The sequence below is a fragment of the Rattus norvegicus genome, chromosome Y, assembly GCF_021556685.1.
Source record: "Rattus norvegicus strain SHRSP/BbbUtx chromosome Y, alternate assembly SHRSP_T2T, whole genome shotgun sequence".
Taxonomy (NCBI): domain Eukaryota; kingdom Metazoa; phylum Chordata; class Mammalia; order Rodentia; family Muridae; genus Rattus; species Rattus norvegicus.
In genome coordinates this window covers 27,742,190-27,767,311 of record NC_141555.1, presented here as the reverse complement: position 1 = coordinate 27,767,311, position 25,122 = coordinate 27,742,190, and the positions used below count along the sequence as shown (strand labels likewise).

Sequence of the window (25,122 nt, the reverse complement as noted above, 5' to 3'; positions counted from 1 at the left end):
AGCTGTTTGCAGGTAGGCCATTGCAGTTCTCACAGACATCATCATTAGGCCATCCATGAAAAATCTCTTGTATCCTGGAGGGCCCTAGCTTCTCTTGTGATGTCACAAGTGTTGTCCTATCTGCAAGTAACTCTCAGATATTCCTTCAGTACCTACAGGGTTTACTAATTGGCCTCTAGTTCACAGTAAACAGCCATTTGGGAGTGAGAATGAAGGGGATGTAAAACTCAGCCATGTCTTGGTATAAAAAAAAAAAGAAAAAAAATATGTGAACACTAAGAAATCTCACTGAGTCCTTGGTAGGAGTTGAGTAGGTACTTAGAAGAAATAAAATTAATCTGAGCCTTCCACACATGGAATCATGAGCTCAGAGACTGTCAGAAGCATGTGGACTCCACTGCTTCTAGAGGTTCTTGTAAGTCAGAGAGTTTATATCATTAATATCTTAATTCCAAAAGCCAGGTGTTGGGAAGGGCACTGTTCTTTTCCTTAGAACTCATGACCTTTAATGTTTTTGCTCAGAAGAAAAAGGTCCTAAGTAAGAAGTGAAAGATAAGTATTGTGTACTCATCTCAGGGTAAACTCCTTGATTATTTGGATACCTATAGTGCAGTTTGTGTCTGATACTGGTATTTAGGAGAGAGACGTGTTTCTAGTTCATCATATCAGTCTTTCCGATAGTATTGCTGAATCCCATTGCCTGATTGTGATCCTTTAGATTTCTCAGTCAATAGGTTTGATTATATGACACTTTTCTTATCTATAACTTATTTGTTTTATTTTTTAGCAATTTTTATTTGGTTTTTGCATATTTACATTACAAATATTTTTGCCTTTCCCAGTTTCCTGTCCATAAGATCCCTAACCGGTTCCCCTGCTCTTCTTGTATAATCCCCCTTACTGCCCTTTGACATTCCCTTGAATTGGTAATAAAACCTAGTACAGACCAAAGACATCTTGTTCCATTGGTGCCCAAAAAGGCCATTCTCTGCTACAAATGCAGTTGGAGCCATAGGCGATCCATGTACAATCTTTCAATATTCGTTTAGTACCAGAAAACTGGTTTTTTGGCATTGTTTTTCTTATCAGATTAAAAGCCCCTTCAGCTCTTGTTATCCTTCCCCAAAATCTACCAACAAGAGATCTGTTTTCAGTTCACTGCTTTGCCACAATCATTCACTCCCGTATTTGACATGCTCTGGCTGTGTCTCTCAGAAAATACCTATATATGTTTCTTCTAATCATGCACTTCTAAGATTCGTCAATCTTATCTAGTTTTGGTGGCTAATATATCTATCTATATGTATATGTATATGTATATGTATATGTATATGATGTATATGTATATGTATATGCATATGCATATGTATATGTATATGTATATCTATATATCTATATCTTTCTCTATCTAAATATATATATATAATATATATATATATATATAAATATAAATATATATATATATATATATATATATATATATATATATATATATATATATATCCTATAGCTATGAGCTTAGATGGAATTTTAACATGGGTTCTGGGAAACAAGGTCAAGAAAGTAGAATCCACAAATGACAGTGCCAAATAGACTCTCTCCAGTTCTTATGAACCTAATGAAGCTGAGGTTTCACTGGACCTCAAGCTATTCCTCATCCTCCACATCCTCCTGAATCTTATGTTTGGCCTGAAAAATGAATCATGGTAAAACATCCAAAACCCTCAAGTCTCTTTACTGGAACACAATAAGGTAGAAGATCCAAACTGATATCAAATGGGACTAGAGAACCAGTGAATTCCATAGTCCATGTTGTCCTTTGCATTGCTGATGTCTGGTAATTTTGGGATGAAGTAAGGATTTGGGTGTTTATCATTTTAAGTAGGTACACCATATTTACATTGTTATAATCATTCTATATCTGGGCACATTTGTTGCCAAAATCATTGTAGAAAATGGAATTGGAAAACAGAATTTTTGAGTACACATTCAGCAATATTTGTAAAGTCCCATATTGAGGAATGCACAATAAGAAAGTTAAATACAATGTTCATTCGAATGAAGATCTGTAGGGTAAATACTGACCTTTGGGAAACAGAGAAAACCTACAAAATTGAACTGTATTTTACGAAATGTACCTGGGAATAAAATTAATATCCAGAAGAATGTCTTCCACTCCATGTTACAAGAACTTTTCTACCCATTCTATGCCCTTGACTAACTTTTTTCCATTCAGAGCATGTAACCACTAATAAAGCAAAGAGAAGTCTCTAGATTTAGAGAGATGGAGTGCATAAAGTATTCCACTGTGTAACAGGAGACACTGCTGGAAAGGGCAACCTCAAATCTGGTCCATGTAAGGAAAGCTGTTTAGCAGGGAGGCCATGACAGTTCTCAGTAACGTCATCATGAGATCCTGCCTGAAAGATCTCTTGTAACCTGGAGAGCTTTACTTCTTCTTTGATGTCACAAGTGTTGTCATGACTGCATTTCCTCTCAGGTGTTCTTTTAGTACCTGTAGTGTTTAGTAATTGGAATCTAATTCAGAGAAAACAGCTATTTGGGAGTGAGAACAAAGAGGATGATGAGATCAGAAGTGGGGATAAGGAAGAGGCCCTTCTGTCCTTGTCTAAAAAAAGGAAGAAATATGTGTGCTTTTGAAAGTTCAGTGACTCTTTGGTAGGGGCTGAGTGGTATTGCTGAACAGACAGCATTGATCTGAGCCTTCCACATATGGGAATCAGGAGCTGGGGTCCTCTCAGAAGCTTCTGGACTTCTCTGTTCTTATGGTTTCTGGAAGTCAGAGAGTTTATACCATTCATTTCATTATTCCAAAAGCCAGGTAATGGGAAGGGCACAGTTGTTTTCCTGAGAGCACATGGCCTTTATTCTTTTTGACAAGAAGAAAAAGGCCCTAAGGAAGAAAGGAAGGACAAGTATTATATCCGTAGCTCAGAGTAAACTCCTCCATGCTTTAGATATCTATTGTGCAGTTTGTGTCTGACAGTGATATCTGCAAGAGAGAAATGCTTCTAGTTGAGACATCACCATCTCACTGTTTCCACTATTATATCTCTGACTACCATTTTCTGACAGTGACAAATTACATTACTGAGTAAACAGCTGTTTTTAGCTGGCAGTTTTTTTTTATTTACTTTATATATATATATATATAATATATATATATATATTACAAATTTTATTTGTTTTATTAAACAAACTAATTTCTATATTCATATTAAAATATTATTTCCTTTAAGAGTTCCTCCCATAAGATCCCGAACTGATCCCTCTCCATTTCTTCTCTCCCTTCACATTTTTGTTAACTGGGAGTCAAACCAAGGGAGGACCAAGGGCTTCTACTTCCATTAATGACCAACAAGGCCATCCTCTGCTATATATGCAGTTGGATGCATAGGTCTGTCAAAGTACAGTCTTTGAATATTGGTTTAGTACCAGAAAGCTCTGGTTCATTGACTGTTGTTCTTATGGGGTTGAAAGCACCTTCTGCTCTTGTTATCCTTTCTCAGAATCTACAAAAAAGAGGTCCTTTACGGTTCACTGGATTGCCACTAACATACACTTCTTTATTTGACATGATCTATGTGTGTCTCTCAGGACATACCTATATCTGATTCCTGGCAGAATGCACTTCTTAGCTTCATCACACTTATCTAGTTTTGGAGGCTGATGTGTGTGTGTGTGTGTGTGTGTGTGTGTGTGTGTGTGTGTGTGTGTATATATATATATATATATATATATATATATATATATATATATATATATATATTGGTAGCTCCTACAACTATTTGCTTAGGCGGTTAGGTTGAATGTTAACATGGATTCTGCACAAATAGGTCAAGAATGTAGAATTTAGAAATGACAATGTCAAATAGATTCCCCCCTGTACTTATGAAGGTATTGAAGTTGAGGATTCACTGTTCCTCAAGTCTATCTTCTCCCTGCCCATCCTCCTGTTTCTTATATTTGGCCTTAAGAAAGAATCACAGAAACACATCTAAATCTTTAAGTCAGGTCATGAGAATACAGGAAGGTAGATAGTGTCGAACAGATATCAAATATGAGTAGAGAACTGAAATGTATAGTCATGTGGTCCTTTGCTTTATTGATGTCTGGTAATATTTGGATAAAATAAGGATTTGGGAGTTTATCATTTGAAGTAGGTACACAGTATTTACACTGTTATACTTACTCTATAGCTGGGGCCCATTTGTTGCCAAAAACATGACAGAAAATGGAATTCGAAACATAATTTTTGAGTACATATTCAGGAATATTTATAAAGTCACCTATCAAAGAATGTACAATAAAACAGAGAAATACAATATTCCTTCATCTAAAGGTCTGAAGGGAAAATACTGGCCTTTACAAGAGAGAGAAAACCTAGAAAATTGAACGGTATGTCACAGGTTTGGACCTGGGAATAAAAATAATATCCAGAAGAATCTTCTCTGCTCCACGTTCCTAGATCATTTCTACCCATGCCAGGACCCTGAATAACTTTCTCCATTCAGAGCATGTAAACACTATTGAAGCAAAGAGAAGTCTCTAGCTTTCGAGAGATGGAGTACATAAAGGTTTTTCCTGTGTCACAGGAGACATACCTGGAAAAGGCACTCTCACATCTGGTCAGTGTAAAGAAAGCTGTTTGTAGGCAGGCCATGGCGGTTCTCAGTGATATCATCATTAGGCCTTCCATGAAAAATCTCTTGTATCCTGGAGAGCCCTATCTTTTCCTGTGTTGTCACAAGTGTTGTCGTGTCTGCAAATGCCTCTTGTATATTCATTCAGTACATATAGGGTTTACTAATTGGCCTCTAGTTCAGAGGAAACATCAATTTGGGATTGAGAACAAAGAGAATGTAAAGCTCAGAGATGTTGAGAACGAAGATGGCCTTCTGTCTTGGTATAAAAAAAAAGGAAGAAATATGGCGACCCTGGGGAATGTCATTGAGTCCTTGGTAGTTGTTGAGTAGGTAAGAAGAAGAGATAGAATTGATCTGAACCTTCCACACCTGGAATCAGGAGCTCAGAGCCTGTCAGAAGCATCTGGACTTCCCTGCTTCTAGTGGATCCTGTAAGTCAGAGAGTTTATATCATTAATATCTTTATCCCAAAGGGCAGGTGTTTGGAAGGGCACAGTTCTTTCCTTAGAGCTCATGGCTTTTATTTTTTTTTTTTTTTTGCCCAGAAGAAATAGGTCCTAAGGAAGAAGTTAATGACAACTATTGTGTCCACAGCTCAGAATAAACTCCTTGATTATTTGGATACCTATTGTGCAGTTTGTGTCTGATACTGGTGTTTAGGAGAGAGACATGTTTCTAGTTCATCATATCAGTCTTTCCACTAGTAGTACTCTGACTCCCTTTGTCTGATAGTGACCCTTAATATTTCTCAGTCAATGTGTGTGAATAGATGGCAGTCTTATCTTTACCTTATTTATTTTTTTTTGCTTTTTAGCAATTTTTTTGCTTTATTAATTTGATTTTTCCATATTTACATTTCAAATATTTATGCCTTTCCCAGTTTCCTGCCTATAAGATCCCTAACCAGTCCCCCTACCTTTCTTGTATAATCCCCCTTACTGCGCTTTGACATTCCCTTGATTTGGTAATGGAACCTAGTTTAGACCAAGGGAATCTCCTTCCATTGGTGGCCAATAAGGCCATTCTCTGCTACATATGCAGTTGTAGCCATAGGTCTGTCCATGAACAATCTTTGAATATTCGTATAGTACCAGGGAACTCTGGTTCGTTGTCATTGTTTTTCTTATTGGATTGAAAGCTCCTTCAGCTCTTGACATTCTTTCTCAAAATCTACCAACAAGAGATCTGTTTTCAGTTCACTGGTTTGCCACTACCATTCACTTCTGTATTTGACATGCTCTAGCTGTGTCTCTCAGGAAAGACTTATATCCCTTTCTTCTAATCATGCAATTCTATGCTTCATCATTGTTATCTAGTTTTGGTGGGTGAAGCAGTTTGCATAAGGCACTTTGGTGGAGATGGGGGACATCTTTGACTGTCTTTGTGAGTGGACATAGCTTTCTCCCATGGTTTGCAGCTGGCGAAGGTATTAAAGTCACATGTGGAGAGGGGGCAGGACTTAACCTATTTGTGGAATATGAGAAATCATTGAGATTACCTTTAAAAATAGAAATTTTGCAGCCCTCTTTGTCTGATGGGGCCTGTTGTACCTCGCCTTGACAAGAGATGTCTTCTTCAAAATATTTGGAGGAGAATTGGAAAGACTGGAGACCTGTAGGATAGGGAATGAACATTTGAAACTCCTTTGGAAACTCTGTTGGACAGAGAGCTGATCACCCAGAATTCTGGGCAGTACTTAGACTTCAGGGATGGAGAGACTGCCACTTCTGCCCACCTGTGCCCACATCCCTAGCCCAAGAGGTAACTGCATAGTGCCGCTGGACACATGAAAATAGGAGCAGTCAAGGTGTAGGAGTCCTGCAGTACAAATGGCATATGGATCGGAACTGGTCCAAACAATATCCTACACACAAATCTTCTGTGGGATGGGGAACACTTAGATCATCAGAAGGGCAGAAACTCCTGAGAACTCTGCTCACATTCCTGACAAAAAAAAACAAAAAAAAAAAAAACAAAAAAAACACCTAGCTCCATCTGGGCCTCCTGTTCATAGTGACCTAGTAGACATTTCTGGTTGCAACTCTCATTGAGAGCTGAATGGCAGCCTGAGAAGCAACTTCAGGCCTGAGACCAGAGGTGAATACAACTATTCTGCACTAAGTGACCTGACTAGTGGATTCAGGACATGCAAAACCAGAACTCCTCTGGGACCAGGCACTTCCAGTTTCTAGCTGGCTCCCGAACCTTGCTGATCCTGGCCCAGAGCTCCCTGCTCCTAGACGATGTGGGAGAGAGAGCTGATCACCCAGGAGTCTGAGCAATACTGTGCATACAAGGCACCGAGACCGCAACTTCTGCCCACCATTACCCACATCTCTGGCCGAAGACAAAGCAGCATAGTGCCTCTGGACCCAGGGATATTGGAGGAGTAAAACTGCAGGGGCACCATTTTCCAGAGTGTGCCTGGATCTGAACAGAACTGGTCAAACAGTTCCCTGCACACAAATCCTGAAGGTGGAAGAACTAGAACTTCAGAGGAGCGGGCATTCCTGGGAAACCAGAGGAGACTACTCTCTGCCCAGATTCCTGACTCAATAGGAAAACACCTTGTGCCTTCTGTGATCCCTCTCCCCCAAAGAAGGATATAAGAGAAATATGTGAAGTTCCTTCTGGTTCCAGCCCACAAGGACAGCTGAAAGCGAGTGGACAGGAAAAACTGCATGCATGAGGTAAGAATACTCTGTTCCCATAACTGGGTAAAAAAAAATAGGAAAACATGTCTACAGCAGTCCTGACACATGAGCCTACAGGATGGTCAAGTCACTCTCAGAAAGAGTAAGACATGCTAACTCCAGAGACAACCTGATGGCTAGAGGCAATAACAGGAATTCAAACAACAGAAATCAAGACTACTTGGCCTCATCAGAGTCCAAATCTCCCAACAATGCAAACACTGGATATCCAAACACACCAGAAAAGCAAGATCTAAATTTAAGTTCACATTTTATCATGATCATCGAGGATGTTAAGGAGGTCATAAATAACTCCCTTGGGAAAGTACAGGACAACAGAAAATTCAGAAATAAACAAGTAGAATCCCAGAAAGAGGGAACACAAAAGTACCTTAAAGAACTAATGAAAAAAAAAAAAACAGGAGAAGAAAATGAACAAAAAATCCAGGAGTTAAAAATGGAAAAAGAAACTATAGGGAAAGCACAAAGGAAGACAACCCTGGAGATGGAAAACCTAGAGAAGAGACCAGGAGTCATAGATGTGAGCGTCACCAACAGGATAAAAGAGATGGAAGAAATAATCTAAGGAGCAGAAGATTCCTTAGAAAACATTGACACAACTGTTAAAGATAATGGAAAAAAGAAAAGAAAAAAAAAAAAACTCCTAGTCCAAAACATACAGGAAATCAAGTACACAACAAGAAGATCAAACCTAAGGATAACAGGTATAGAAGAGGGTGAAGACTGCTAACATCAAGGGACAGTAATATCTTCAACAAAATTATAGAATAAAAATTCCCTAATCCGAAGAAAGAGATGCCCATAAACATACACAAAGCCTACAGAACTACAAATAGACTGGACCAGAAAAGGAAACCCTCCCATCACATAATAGTCAAAATACCAAATACACAAAACAAATAAAAAATATTAAAATAAGTAATTATATGTAAAATAACATATAAAGGCAAACCTATCAGAATTACGCCAGAATTTTCACTAGAGACTATGAAAGCCGGAAAATCCTGGACAGAAATCATACAGACCCTAAGAGAACAGAAACACCATCCTAGGCTACTTTAAACAGCAAAATTCTCAATTAACATGATGGAGAAAGCAAGATATTCCATGACAAACCTAAATTTACACAATATCTTTCTATATATCTAGTAATTCCAAGGACACTAACTGGCAAATCCCAAAAAAAGGAAGCAAGTAAAATCATAAAGCAAGAATTAATCTTTTCACAACAAAATAAAGAGAAGGGAAGCACACAAACATTAACTATCCTCCAATTATGAAAATAAGAGAAAGTGATCATCGCTATTCCTTAATATCTCTCAACATCAATGGACTCAATTCCCCACTAAAAATACACAGATTGACACACTGGATATGTAATGCAGACACAGCATTTTGCACTACAGGAAACACACATCAGAGACAAAGAGAGACACTACCTCAGAGTAAAAGGATGGAAAAATAATTTCCAAGCAAAATTTCGCAAGAAACAAGATGGAGTAGCCATTCTAATATCATATAAAATCGACTTTCAATGAAATGTCATCAAAAACCATAAGGAAGGACACTTCATATTCATCAAAGCAAAAATCCACAAAGATGAGCTCGAAAACTAAAATATCTACGTGCCAAATACAAGGGCACCTACATACATAAAAGAAACCTTACTAAAGCTCAAAGAACATATGGCACCGGAAATAATAATAGCAGGGGATTTCAACTCCCTATTCTCATCACGAGACAGATCATGGAAACAGAAATTAAACAGAGACATAGTCAGACTAACCGAAGTTATAAACCAAATGGTCTTAACAGATACTTTAGAAAATTCTATCATAAAACAAAAGGATATAACTTCTTCTCACCACTTCATGGCATTTTCTCCGAATTTTATCATATAATCAGTCAAAAAGCAGGCCTCAAATGATACAGAACGATAGAAATAATCCAATGCATTCTATGAGACCACCATGGGCTAAGGCTGTTCTTCAATAACAATGAGGAAAGAACACCAACATATACATGAAAGTTGAACAATGCTCTACTCAATGATAACTTTGTCAAGGAAGAAATGAAGAAAGAAATTAAAGACTTCTTAGAATTTAATGAAAATGAAAGTACAATATACCCAAAATTTTGGAACACAATGAAAGCTGTGCTAAAAGGAAAACTCATACCTCTGAATGCCTGCAGAAAGAAACTGGAGAGAGCATACAACAGCACCTTGACAGTACACCTAAAACCTTTAGAACAAAAAGAACCAAATACATGCAGGAGTAGTAGAAGGCAGGAAATAATCAAACTCAGAGGTGAAATCAAGTAGAAAAATGGGGATCATACAAAGAATCAACAGAACTAAAAGCTGGATCTTTAAGAAAATCAACTGATTACATTAACCCATAACCAGACTAATCAGAGGGCACACAGAGTGTGTCCAAATTAACAAAATAAGAAATGAAAAGGGATACAAAACAGCAGAATTAGAACAAATTAAAAAAGTCATCAGATCATCCTACAAAAGCCTATGTTCAACAAAACTTGAAAATCTGGAGAAAAGGACAATTTTCTTGATGAATGTCAGGTACCAAAGCTAAACCAGCAACAAAAAAGCCATTTAAACAACCAGTAACTTCTATAGAATTAGAAGAAATCAATAAACGCCTACCCAATCAAAAAGAGTCCAGGATCAGATGGATTTAGTGAAGAAATCTATCCAAAATTCATAGAAAATTTCATACTAGTACTTTGCAAACTATTCCACAAAAATGAGACAGAGCACTACATAATTCCTTTCATGAAGCCACAATTACTCTTATACCTAAACCACACAAAGACCCAGCAAAAAAGAAAACTTCAGACCAATTTTCCTTATGAATATCGATGCAAAAATACTATATAAGTCTTGCAAACCGAATCCAAGAACACATCAAAATAATCATCCATGATGATCAAGTAGGCTTTATCCCAGGCATGCAGGGATGGTTTTGTATATGGAAACCATCAACGTAATCTATTATGTAATCACACACAAAGATAAAAACCCAATGATCATTTCATTAGATACTGAGAAGGCATTTGATAAAATTCAACACCCCTTCATGATAAAGGTCCTGGAAAGTACAGGAATTTAAGACCCATTCCTAAACATATACAGCAAATCCATAGCTAACATTAAACTAAGTGGAGAGAAACTTAAAACAATCACACTGAAATCAGGGAGTAGACAAGGCTGCCCACTCTCTCACAACTTATTCAATATGGTTCTAGACATCTTAGCCAGAGCAAGCATACACTAAAGGAGTCTACTTAGATTGGATTGGAAAGGAGGAATTCAAAATAGCACTGTTTTAGATGATATGAAAGTATACTTAGAGACCTCAAAAGTACCACCAGAGAATTACTAAGCCTGATAAACAATATCAGGAAAGTGGCTGGGTATAAATATAACACTGAACAAAAGCTAAACAAGTGGAGAAAGAAACTAGGGATACGACACCCTTCACAATACCCCTAAATGATACAAAATATCTTGGGTGACTTTATCCAAGCAAGTAAAAGATATGAGCATATGAGCAGAACTTCAAGTCTCTGAAGAAACTGAAGGAGATTTCACAAGATGGAAAGATTTCCCATGCTCATGGACTTGCAGGATTAATACAGTAAAAATGGCCATTATACAAAAAGCAACCTACGGATTCATTCCTATCCCCATCAAATTTCCAATCCAATTCTTCATAGAGTTAGACAGAACAATTCATAAATTCATCTGGAATAACAAAAAACACAGAATAGCTAAAACTGTCCTCAACAATAAAAGGACTTCCTTGGGAATCACTATCCCTGAACTTAAGCAGTATTACAGAGCAACAGTGATAAAAACTGTGTGGCATTGAGACAGAGGCAGGCAAATAAAACAGTGGAACTGAACTAAAGACAAGAAATGAACCCATACACCCATGGTCACTTAATTTTTGAGAAAGGAGCCAAAACCATCCAATGGAAAAAAAGATAGCATTTTCAGCATATGGTGCTGGTTCAACTGGAGGTCATTATGTAGAAGAAGGCAAATTGATCCATTCTTACTGCCTTGTAGAAACCTTTAGTCCAAGTGGATCAAGTACCACCACATTAAACCAGATACACTCCAACTAATAGAAGAAAAGTGGGGAAGCATCATGAACATCTGGTTTTCCACTAGCACTCACTTCTGTATTTAACATGCTCTAACTGTGTCTCTCTGGAATGATCTTTCTCCAGTTCTTGGCAGCATGCACCTCTTAGCTTCACCAATCTTATGTAGTTTTCCTGTCTCCTACACCTATGAGGTTAGGTGGAATTTTAACATGGATTATACACAACTAGGTCAAGAATGTAGAATCTACAATTGACAATGCCAAAAAGATTCCATTCTGTACTTATGAAACTATTGAAGATAAGCTTTCCCTGGACCTCAAGACATTCCTCTCTCTGCCCATCCTCCTGAACCTTACGTATGGCCTGAATAAAGAATCATGGCAAAACACTCTCAACCCTCAAGTCTGAACCTTGGAAATAAGGAATGTAGATATCAGAGAACTGATTATCTTTTGGGACTACAGAACCACATTCTAGAGTAGATGTTATCCTTTGCTTTACTGGTGTCTCTTGATTTTTGGATAAAATAAGGATTTGGGAGTTTATCATTTGAGGTAGGTACACAATATTTACACTGTTATATTCACTCTATTGTTGGGCCCTCTTTGTTGCCAAAATAATGGCAAAAAATGGAATCGTAAAACAGAATTTTTGAGTACACATTCTGGAATATTTATAAAGTCCCCTATCAAGGAATGTACAGTAAGAAAGTGAAATACAATATTCATTCAATTAAATGTCTGTAGGGAGAATACTGACCTTTGGGAAAAAGAGAAAACCTACAAAATATTTCTGTATGTCACAGGAATGATCCTGGGAAAAATTATTATCTAGAAGAATCTCCCCCACTCCATCTTCCTAAATCTTTTATTCCCATGCCAAGCCCCTGGCTACTTACTCCATTCAAAGCATGTAACCACTAATGAAGCAAAGAGATTTCTATAGCTTTAGAGAGATGGACAACATAAAGCTTTCCACAGAGTCACAAGAGAGATACCTGGAGAGGGCACGCCAAATCTGATCAATGTAAGGAAATCTGTTTAGCAGGTAGGACATGGCAGTTCACAGTGACATCATTATTAGGCTCTCCCTCAAGTATATCTTGTAACCTGGACTCCCCTAACTTCTTCTGCGATGTCACAAGTGTTGTTGTGGCTGCAACTGCCTCCCAGATATTCCTGCAGTACCTCTAGGGTTTACTATTTGACCTCTAATTCAGAGTAAGCAGCCATATGGGAGGGAGAACAAAGAGGATAATGACAACAGTGAAGGGGAGAAGGAAGCTGGCCTTCTGTCTTTGTATAAAAAAAGGAAGAAATATGTGATACTTGGGATAGCTCAGAGAGTCCTTAGTAGGAATTGAGTGGGATATTTAAAGAGTTTGCCTTGATGTGAGCCTTACACATATGGGAATCAGGAGCTGGGAGCTCAAAAGCATCTGGACTTCCTTGTTCTTATCGTTCCTGGAAGTCAGAGTGTTTATATCATTTTTTTTGTATTCCAAAACCAAGTGATGGGCAGAGAATAGTTGATTTCCTGATAGCTCATAACCTTTATTCTTTATGTCAAGAAGAATAAGGTCCTAACAAAGAAGGGAAAGACAAGTATTGTGTACTCCACTCAGAGTAAACTCTTCCATGCTTTGGATCCCTATAGTGCAGTTTGTGTCTGACACTGATATCTGGGACGGAGAAGTGTTTCTACTTGAGTCTTCATCATCTCTGTCTACCACTAGTATTACTCTGCTATCATTCCCTGACAATGAGCTTTACATTTCTGAGTCAATAGCTGTGAATGCCTGGCACTGTTATTTTCTTTAATTTCTTTAAATTTTTTAGTTTTAGCAAATTTTATTCCTTTTTATTTGGGTATTTCTATATTTACATTTCAAATGTTATTTCCTTTCCCTATTACTTGCCCATATGATCCCTAACCGGCCCCACTCCTCTTTTTCTATAACTCCCCTTACTGTCCGTTTTCAGTTCACATATTTGCCTCTAGAATTCACTTCTGTATTTGATATACTCTAGCTGTGTCTCACAGGGAAGATCTATATACAGTCCCTGGCAGCATGCACTTCTTAGCTCTATCAATCTTTTCTAGTTTTGGTGACTGATGTGTATATATATTTCCACATGTATGGCATGCTCTGAATGGGATTCCCTTAGTCTCTGCTCTAAATTCATATATATTATTGGTCCACCTTTTAAAAAGGAGTAGAGCATGCACATTTTGTATGTCCTTTCTTGAGCTTCCAGTTGTCTGAGGACCGCATCTTGGGTAATTTGAGCTTTTGTGCCAATATTCAATTTCGGTGATTTCATAACATGTGTGATTTCATACCATTCTGTGATTGGGTAACCTCAATCAGTATGATATTTTCTACATCATTCCATTTGTCTATGAATTTCTTGAGATAATTGGTTTTGATAGCCGAGTAGTACACCATTGTGTAAATGTACCACATTTTCCATAACAATTCCTCTGATGAATGCCATTAGGGTTTCTTCTAGCTTCTGGGTATTATAAATAAGCCAGCTATGAACATAATTGAGGATGTGTCTTTTTGTATGTTGGAGCATCTTTTGGTTATATGCCAAAAGATGTATATCTGGTTCCTCAAGCACTGCAATTTCCAATTTTTTGAGGAATCTCCAGACTGATTTCCGGAGTGGTTGAACCAGTTCTTTGTGCCACCAAAAAAAGGAGCATTCCTCTCACTTGAGATCCTTATCAACTTCTGCTGTCTCCTGAATTTTTATTTCAGCAATACTTACATGTATGTGGTGGAATCTCAGGGTTGTTTTCATTTACATTTCCTTAATGACTAAATATGACGAACATTTCTTTAGATCCTTCTCAGATATTTGATATTCCTCAGTTGAGAAATCTTTGCTTAGTCCTGTAGCACAATTTTAATAGGATTATTTTCTCTCTGAATCATTATTTCTTTAGTTCTTTGTTTTTATTAGGTAATAGCCCTCTGTCAGATGTAGGATTGGTGTAGAATTTTTCCCAATCTGTTTCCTGCTGTTTTGTCCTAATGACAGTCTCCTTGGCAGGCAGTTTTATACTACATTGAAGAAATATCAATTAGAGAAATAGAAGAGGGACTGGCTCCTTCCTGTCTTCTGTACCTGTCCTGAACAGTAATTGAGGGAACTAAACAACCATGTTCTATTCCTATAAGGCATGTTTATCTACACTTGTAGGTCTAGAGAGACTTAGGAGTGATCCTGGGCACATCAACTGTATGCTGATGTAGTTTGTAGTTTTCATCGTGGCTTGTGTAACTACAGGCTAAGATGTTCTAAAGCCAAACTACAACCTCTGCAGATGTGCATATGCCTGAGGAGGCTGTCTCCTTGGTTTTCTGAAGCATAGTTAAGGGAAGCAGAGGAAAACAGAACTCCCTTCTCTTCTGATCTCTGGGAATGCTGACATTCTGGCTTCAGCTCTTTATATGTTCTTGAATATCCTTTGGTGTTCTAGAATTGGACTGCAAATAAATACTATGCAGGAGATGTGTGAGAAACACCTGAACTCTTCCATTAGAGATCAGAGAGATGAGCTGTATTTGCACTCATTTGACTGTGTATGTTTCTCGTCCTTGTTTGACCATGCAGTTCTGATGCCTCATATTTCATTGTTAATGTATTCAAGTTGTAGGGAAAGCACACCTCACAATTTTTTCCGATCCTCCATCCTAGGGTCTTAGATTTTGGTGGAACCCTTCACATTTTATATTCTAGATCCACTGTCCTAACTTTTTCAACATGCACATCTCTATTATCCCTGCACACTGTGTGTGTGTGTGTCATTGTGTACCTGTGTATCTTTTGTGTGTATGTGTTTGTGTTTGTGTCCTTAAATGGTTAGTTTATATGCAATTTACAGAAACCTTGTCACTGAAAGAAGTCTATGTAAGAAATCTATAAAGTGTGGATGGGGCATAATCCAAATGTTCTGCCATAAAGTGGCCTTCTAGAAAGAGTAGCATAATCTTCAGTAAAAGAATATGCTTGACAAAGAAGTGCAGACTGACAGGAACTTGATGTAGATCTCTCCTGAGAGACACAGCCAAAATACAGCAAATACATAGGCGAATGCCAGCAGCAAACCACTAAACTGAGAACGAGAATCCCGTTGAAGGAATGAGAGACTGGATTGGAAAGGCTTGAAGGGGCGTGAGACCCTATATGAACAACAATGCCAAGGAACCATAGCTTCCAGGTACTAAGCCACTACCTAAAGAAAATACGTGGACTGATCCTGGGCTCCCACCTCATAGGGAGCAATGAATAACCTTGTATGAGCACCAGTGGAAAGGCAAACCCTTGTTCCTGCTAACACTGAACCCCCAGTGAACGTGATTGTTGGGGGGAGGGCGGTAATGGGGGGAGGATAGGGATGGGAACACCCATATACAAAGGGGTTTAGGGGTAAAAAAGCAGGGATAGGGGAATGTTGGCCAGGAAACCGGGAAAGGGAATAACAATTGAAATGTAAATAAGAAATGCTCAAGATAATAAAGAAAAAAAATCCGCTTTTAAACAAAATTTGGAGGAAATACCCCGACATGTCTACATTATAACTGTGAACTGTGACATTGTTTTCTTGTTTTCTGTGGTCAGACTTGTGGCCTTTGAAGCCAAGCTGCATCCCGTGGATCTGTAAATAAGCTAAGACAGACTTTCAACTCGGTCACATGAAGCATGTGAAAGGCGTGACAAGACAGTTGCAGTCATTGTGACACTGCCATCCCAATGGATACACGTAACTGTTGAAAAATCACAGAGTGGGATGCTCAAGTCTGAACTTTAACACCCAGCTAGGAAAAGTATAACTTATCAGTTCACTTCCTGAGTACCATCCACAAGTAAAGGGTAGGCTCAGATGAAGTACTGTTGAAGAAATTTGCTCTTCCTTGTGAGCAGCATCTGAGGGTATGTGGAAGACCATTAAGCCTCCTGTGACACGGGAGACCAGAGTAATGAGAAGCAGACAGAGGGGACGATTCTGTGTTGTTTTTTTTTCTGGACCACCATAACTACATTTTCCAGGCTATGGATTTGCTCATTGAAATCATGTGTCTCACATTGGCAAAGGCCAAGCTGTATGAAGCCTCAATATCAAAACTGGATCCAAGGTCCTTTCTTAGTTACTGGGATTTACAGGCAGTCTATCATACCTTGTCTTCTAGATTCACAAATTCTTTTCTGGCTTCATGTACATAAGGCATATTCTTTCATTCTCTCTGTGTGTCTCTCTCTCTCTTCCTCTCTGTCATAATTTTTTCCTCTATCCTACAACAGTCTTTACTAATGTTAATGTATTTCTTGCCAGTTTATGCCCTTCCTTATCTCATAAACCCCAGGGTGATCTGAACTTGGAGTCCTCTGGAGAACCACAATTAGAAATAGAGTTGACATCCAAATCTACTAGACAAGAACAACTGTGAAGATGAAGAATATTCAACAACCCCCAACAAGCATAGATCCCAATATGCATGTATAAAAAGAAAATTTTTAGATATTCAAGAAATGCATGGCAGGCTGACCATAGACTGGCTTCTCTTTGCTGGGACTGCCAGCATCATGACAAAGGTTACATGGGGCTTTAATAAACATGTATAGTTTAATAATACCTAGACTCTACCCTACTTTACCGTTCCCTGTCTGTATGTTTCTAATAGATGCTTTCGAGAAATGTAGTAGTGACACCCTTTCAAGAGTATAGACGTTGTCACATGTGGCACCCAACAGAAGAATTTCACTTTTCTTCTATGGTTGAAGCTCCTTATGATTGATCTAGAACATACTTGTCCCCATGACTGATGCTTTGTTTTGTTGTGTGTGTGTGTGTGTGTGTGTGTGTGTGTGTGTGAGTGTGTGTGTATCTGTGTCTGTGTCTGTGTCTGTCTGTCTGTCTGTCTGTCTTTGTCTCTGTCTGTCTCTTTCCTCCACAGGATACCACTCCATAGTACAGCATGACTTCTTAATTGCATTCCAAGTTTGACTCATCATGCTTCCTCTGTTTTTGAGGTCTCAAATTGCACCTATGTTAAGCAATGCACCTGTAGCCTGATCTGTGAACTGCTGTTCACATCATAAAGAGCCCCATTACTAAAACATGTAATTTTTGAGGCTCTGAAAAATGTTTTTGTCTGAATTTACATAATTATTCCAAATTTTTTACTCCCCCACCTAAACTGTACTTCTCTGTGGATCTTTCCAAAGTCTTTGCTTACTTGTATTTATCTATGTACCAGCTCTACAAGGAAGGCATAATCCCAACTCTCCAGCATTAGTTAGGAGGAGCAATGGATGAGGAAATTGGATAAAATGATCATTTAGCTAAAGAAGATGTCCGCTTAGAGTGATTAACTGTTTAGAATCGTTGCATAAATGACAATCATACTGACCTAAGTTCTCAACTTCCTTTCTTCATTGTCATTTTCAGTGTGCATAGTAAGGTCGGGATGAACAATTTCTGGGCTTTGTTTGCAAGTATAGACTTCAATATCTGTACATGAAGGTGGGATAAAATTCAATTAATCAGTCATATCTCCATTTTTAGAAGGTAGAGTGATGGAAAGTCTTCCCTTGTGTCTCAGCAAAGGTACTGGAAAGGCCAACTTGGCTTGTTGATTTGGAGAACATCTGGTTAATGGATAGTTATGTACTGTTGAAGGGAACACTCCTCTGGTACACTATTGCATGCCTGGAATTCCGTGGTATTCTTTTTGATGTCACCAGTGTTATGGAAACAGAAGCTGCCCTTGTGGTATTTTGTTAATGTTTATTGTTTTAGACACAGACATGTTATCTAGGATTATCGAGTTATTTACAGGAAAAACAGAGTGCATGGAGAGATGAGAGAGAGACAAAAATGATATTAGGACTTCTTTCTTGTTATAAAAGTGCAAAATAAATAATCTGGTGTAAAGCAGAGAGAATAAGCCCTGAGCCTGTACTGGGGAACTTCCTGGAGAAGCTGTGATTGGGTCAGACCTTCTAGGAGCAGGACTTATGGTCTGAAACATCTGGACTTTTAAAGAAGGGACCAAGCGTCAAGAGTATCTGATGAATATTTGGCAGACAGCCAGAAATTGACAAGCATGCAGTTAGTTTGCTATGTGTTCCTTAATTTCACTCTGAATGAGAAAGATATCCAATAGGAGCCACACAGATAAATCTTCGACTCTCAGGGTAGAGTATAGGACTTCATCTACAGACAATTATTGTACATTCATTGACATGTTGTGACAAGGAGAGAGAGAGGGATACTCCCCTGGAAATGTATCAAGATTTCAGACTCATTTTTCTTGAACATACATGATTAGGGCTTGGTGGTCCTAAGAACTATGGACTACAGAACTTACCTGCATATGTCTAGCAATCATCGTTGGAGGCAGGAGAGTAGCTAATAGGTCCAACTTGAAAAGAGCTTTCCTACTCTTTTAGTGCTTCAAAGTGTCTGTAGATTTCCCCTTTCCTCATGCTTTGTTGGGGGACTCAGAATGGTCTCTCCTCTGACTGGGCCATTAATATGCATGTTCCCTTGTGTTTATCTACAGGGTCTGCTGGGAAGGCATCATGCCAACCTTCCACCATCAATGAGCAAGTTCAGCAGATTAAGAAGTAGGAGAAACTGAATATTGAGCTCAAGAAGAAAACCTGTGAGTTGGGTAAACTTCCAGGAATACTGACCCATGGCATCAGCAGAATTTGAACAAAAGATAGTTATTAAACTCAGTCATTCTTTGATCGTCTTTACCCCTCTGTGTTAAAGCCAGTATTCTCACAGCAGAAGAAACTGCAACTCCAAGGTCCTCATGCACAAACACATTTTCTTATGTGCCTCTTAAAAGTAGAACTTGAAGGTAGGATAGGAGTGTAATGGGAAGTTATTTCATTTCTCAGAAAAGGAGAAGCTGTGTTTGAATAACAGACGAGATATGGCAAGCAGTGTGTGAGCTCTCATCCTGGATTTTAATAGACAGAGATGCATTTTCTGTCCTCAGAGGAACACAGAAAGCTGGTCAGCTACAGAAGCACAGTAACTTAAACTTAGATAAGTAAAATTTTGTTTTTTTATTTATTTTAAAGATTTATTTTATTTGATTATTATGAGTATACTGTACCTGTCAGACTCACCAGAAGAGGGCATCAGATGACATTATAGATGTTTGGATGCCAGGATGAGTACACTTGGAATTGAACTCATGACCTTTGGAAAGACAGGCAGTGTTCTTAAATGCTGAATAATCTTCCTAGTCTAAACTACTACTACTACTACTACTACTACTACTACTACTACTACTACTACTACTACTACTACTACTACTACAACTACTACAACTACTTATTATTATTATTATTATTATTATTATTATTATTATTATTATTATTACTATTATTGTTAAGCAACCCTAGATATATCAAAACTTACCCTCCTGCAATGCTCTTCCCCCTTCCCTGTCTCAAGAAGATCTTAGAATAAAGAAAGTCACTATAGTATCTGCCCCTCGACCTCAGCATTAAATAATGAAAAATTTTACTTTTTCTTAGCTATGGAGATTTTCTTGTTGACTGGGCTCATAGCTTCAGACCTGAAGTCAGGGATATTATGGACAATGGAGATCCATTTGAAAGAAGCTGCTTACCTTGGAGGAACAGGGAAACAGTGAGCAAGAGTAAGATGTTTGTCCACTACCTGATCCCTTGCTGAGAACAAAGTCTCCTCTTCACAGCCTGAAAACTGGGCAAGCTGGGTAAGCAGGCATAGCTAACAAGCCAATACAATTGTGTAAATTTTTGTACATATACAGGGTATAAAGGGAGAGCATTTCATTGAGTAAGTTGAATATAAACACTGTCCACTATGTTCTTATCACATGAAAGGAAACTTTGGTGGATTTTGTCTATCCTGGGGTCCACAAATATCACTTCTCACTATCATTGCCATTTCTTCCCTGGTAGGACCCTTAAGAGAACTGAGAGAGTCAGAGAAAGACAGACAACAATAATCGACATTGTAGAGATCAAGGCCATCTCATAAGAAACACTTCCTCGTGGCTGTGAATTCAGCAGAGGGAAATTGCAACCAACGCTTGATAATGCAGCTGATATCTGGTATACAGACTCATTGACTAACTTTTCTATTGGAGAAAGGAAGCATTAAAAGTTAGCATGAGACCAAAAAAAAAAAAAATACTAAAATGAGTCAGAACTCTGATACATGTAGTAAGTGTTCCCAGTGTGGGTCACAAATAACATGAAGGATATATGTTTGAGCTAGAGTTACTCTGTTGGAGTCCTCACATTTCATATGTACTTGAAAATCTGTCACAGCAAACTATATTGATATTATATGCTAGTCCGAGAGACCATACCCAAAAGTATATAATTCCTTCTGAAATACAGTGTTGAAAATACTGCACATCACACATTTGTATGTAAGGCTAAAATTAATGTTCTGCCTAGATAAAAGCATTCTCTCAATCCTTATCTAAGTAACTTGTTTTTTTTCCGTTTGGAAAATGGCTGAGTACTCTTCAGTTCCAAACATGAACTGAAGTGACTCTTCCTCAGACTGTACACATAGTGGACATCTGAGTAGTAATTGACATTTTTAGCCAGGTGTGTCTCCCCAAGGGTCTTTTAGGCATGAATAAGCATGTATAGCCATATTTTAGCCAAGGGATTCATGTAGTAGCCTAAATATTACAGGATCCCTCTGCTGTAAATAATTTTATTTTACACAGCTGAAGGAAGGTGTATCAAAGGCTGTGTATCAAACGTTGTAGATATTACACCATCCATAGATGATAATATATCAAGAATAATCCCTTAGGATTACACACATTGATCTAGACACTCACAGACGATTCTAATCCAGGACAGGTAATCACTTGGCTTAGAAATTTACAATAATATAATGCTCCGGATCTGTGTGGAGTGTTAATAGATAATGAGAAACCACCTAAAAAGCATATGCATAAGTACAAGATGCTATTCAAAAATTATCCAGAGGGAGTTTGGCAACCTACATTCAGCACAAAGGGATTGATTTGTCACTTCACAGATTCTGATCAGATCAATTTAGTATTGAGAAAACTATATGAGAACTCACTTGCGTACCCCATGACTGTACAACTAGGTAGTCACAGCAAACATGATATTCAGGAAGCATAGCTTGAACTTGCCAACAATGGACAGAGTGCATTTAGCTGACGAAGTCTGACCATGAAACTCAAATTTCCGAAATACCACTTAGGTTTGAATTTACAGAACAATAAATACTTAATGAGTTTTGGGGCAAAATTCTAATCTAAAGACTACAAAATTATTTATCAATCAGCTCTTAATCCCTATGGAGAGATTAATGGTAGATATAATGAATTTAATCTGTAGCCCAGAGGTATAAATAATTGGTGCAATTTGAGGTGATTTGATATGTTAAAGAAACATGCAAAACAAAGGAGGTCATTCTATCTTTGAACAGATTTGCTTCTCAAACATGTAACACAAGTTACTGTGGAATGACCTAGACACATACATGCACATATCCTACAATTAATTGATTTGTTTTGTTCTGTGTGTGGTACGCCGGACTAATCCAAGGTAGGAAGTATATAATGCACAAGTATTTTAAACCCAATACCAATGAAAAGAAATCAGAATTCCTCTTGTGAATGCCATCCTAGATGAGTTAATCCAGATCAAAAAGTAAAAAAATGAGTTACATATTCACTTTAATCTGAATGTTAATTCTCTAAACTGTGTATCTGTATGATCTGTTTTGTGTAAGAGTCTAGTATGAACCAGACTGTCCATATTTTGAGAAGTGCAAGTGTACTTATGTATTGCTGAAGGACACAGTCAGGAACAGGAATATCAACTGTGAAGAGACAGGGAAAAGAGCAACAATGAAGGGAATGTAGTACATACAGTTAAAGTGAGAGACATTTGAGGCATTGAATGGAAAACTAATGGAGTAGAAAGACAATTTTATTTTAAATTTTCTATCAAGTAACTAAACATTTGCTATAGTTACAAGGGCAGAAGATAAAATAGTGAATGAGTTTATCTATGTGAAATTCGAATAATAAGTAAGTCACAACAATTTTGGATTTCAACTTTCAGTAAACCTATGTTACAAATACTGACTGTATAGTCATTAAGGAGAGAGATGTTAACATCTCTGTTGGAAACATACATATCTTATATTATAAACATTGGAAGTGCAAAATAATCTATGTATTTGTTTACATTTCAAAGTCATTTCCCAAACTCTTCTTTCTTTCTTGAATCCCCCAAGCCTTTCCGATGCTCTTTGTTTCTACGATGGTGCTCCTCCATCTACATGCCCACTTCACTTTAGCCATCTAACATCCACCTTCTCTGGATATGACATTTCCACAAGACCAATTGCCTTCCTTTCCAGAGATTGCAGATTAGACAGTTGTCTTCTCCGTATGCTTTGCTATCTATATAGCAGTATCCATGTACTGGCCAAGTATACTCTCATTGGTAAATTTCCTGAGACTCTGAAGGATAAACTTAATTGATACTCTTGTGTTTCATATTTGTTTCCAATCCCCTTAAGATCCTTTAGGCATTAGACAAACTCATCTTATGTGGCTGTCAGTTTCTGTCAAATGTTTAGCTGTATCAGCATCTCTCTCAGTCAGGTGATGGCAGAGCCCCTCAGAGGAGAGACATATTAGGGTCTTATCTGCAAGCACATCTTGACATCAGGAATAGTTCAAGTATTTAAGGTCTGTGGATGAAATGATTCTTATGGTGAGGTAGTCTCTGAAGGGGCTTTCTTCATTCTCTGCTCTTTTCTTTTACTTTTTTTTAGGCCTTGCATATTTATAGGTTAAAAATTTTGAGCTACATGGGTAGCACCATCCCATCACTAGGGTCATGTGTAGCTACAAGAGGCAGTCTCTAGTTGTTCTATCTCTTTGCTGCTTAGTATTTAAACTACTATCATCCCAGTAGGTGTATAGGAGCCTTTTGCATTCCTGAAATCTGGGACTTTCCTGGGGATACCCAAGTTCACCACCCAACATTGATGATTATTGTTATTTATTCCACTTTTCCTCTGGATTTCTTTCTTGTCTCTTTTCATTGTTGCTATCCCCCTCCCCACTTTGTCCATCCTTCTCTACCTCTAGCTAGGTCCCTTCATCCCTCTGCCTTCTAAGTTTGTTGCAAGCATCCATAATTGGATTTCTTTCATGTTACCCTCCATGTGATAAAGGATTTGAATACTGGGTATTCTTAACTTTGTGGCTAACATCCAATTGTTCCTAAGTACATTCCATGATATGACCTTTTCGTACTCTGTTACTTCACTATTTTCCAGTTTCTTCCCTTTGTGTACAGTGTTCTTGGGGTCCTCATTTTTAATACCTGAGTCGTGTTCCTTTGTTTTATTATAGCACACGTTCTCTATTTATTCCTCAGTGGGGATGCCATATTTCACGATTGGTTCCAGCATTTGACTAATATGAGTAAGACTGCTTTGAACATGTTCAAGCACATGTCCTTGTTATATGTGGATCAAGTGCGGGTATATGTGTTGAAGTGAGTGGTAAAGCTGGGTCTTCAGTAAAGCTATTTGGAATTTTCTCTGAACCTCCACCTTGATATCCAAAGTGGCTATAGAGCTATTAATCCCACCAGCAGTGGAGTAGTGTTCCACATCCTAGACCACTCTGCTACTGAATCAGTTTTTTATCTTAGTCATTCTGATTGGTGTAAGGTGGAATCTCTGGTTCATTTTGATTTCCTTTTTTCTCATAACCCTGGATTTTGAACGTTTCTTGATATGTTTCTCAGATATTGAGTTACATCAGTTAAGGATTCTTGGTTTAGCTCTCTAACCCATTTTAAAAGTTTGGATATTTGGTTGTCTGGGGCAGTAAGGAAGGGAGTGTCCATGTGGAGGAGACAATCACTAAAATACGGGAGTGGGAGAGACTAGGGGTGATGGAGAGGAACCCAGGAAAGATAAAAACATTTGAAATACAAATGAGAAATACCCTATTTAATGAAAATGAAAAAAAGAATAAACTTACACTTCTGAAATCTTACTGTTGAATAAATATAGCTTTTGAGATTTTAAACATTTATTTCCTATGTAAATTAAAATTGTATGTGCAAATTGAATACAATTGCTCAGTACTATATTATCTAGTTATGGAGCCTGAGAATTAAACTTATATGTTGTATAACTGTCTTTTAGAATATTTTTTGGAACTTATTTTAATTATTTCTAAACCTTATCTGAGCCTGACACTTTTTCATTGACTATGTCCAATTGTTTTTAGAAAGATACATAAAAGATATTTAATCTTTTCATAAACATTGACACATATACTTCAGCACTGACTCAATATGAATTAGGGTAGATATTATAAGGTATTATTAACCTACTGTTTTCATATAAACAAAGTCTGTACCTATTCTTTTATTGGATCTTTTTACTTGTTTTACTGTAGGAAATATCAAAATATGCATTTGTATCCCATTATCATTTACTTGAAAATATTAATTATATTGATTGTAATATGGCCCAGATGCAGTGGA

At 37.7% G+C, this 25,122-nt stretch overlaps 1 long non-coding RNA gene across 1 annotated transcript in view; it reads left to right on the top strand.

The window, feature by feature from the left end:
* LOC147997992 (uncharacterized) overlaps window positions 1-25,122 on the top strand; it is a 244,858-nt gene that overhangs the window by 152,074 nt on the left and 67,662 nt on the right. The window contains exons 7-8 of the long non-coding RNA XR_015647301.1: window positions 19,095-19,196; window positions 20,089-20,291. This is a non-coding gene — a long non-coding RNA (uncharacterized LOC147997992). The remainder of the gene's footprint in view (window positions 1-19,094; window positions 19,197-20,088; window positions 20,292-25,122) is intronic.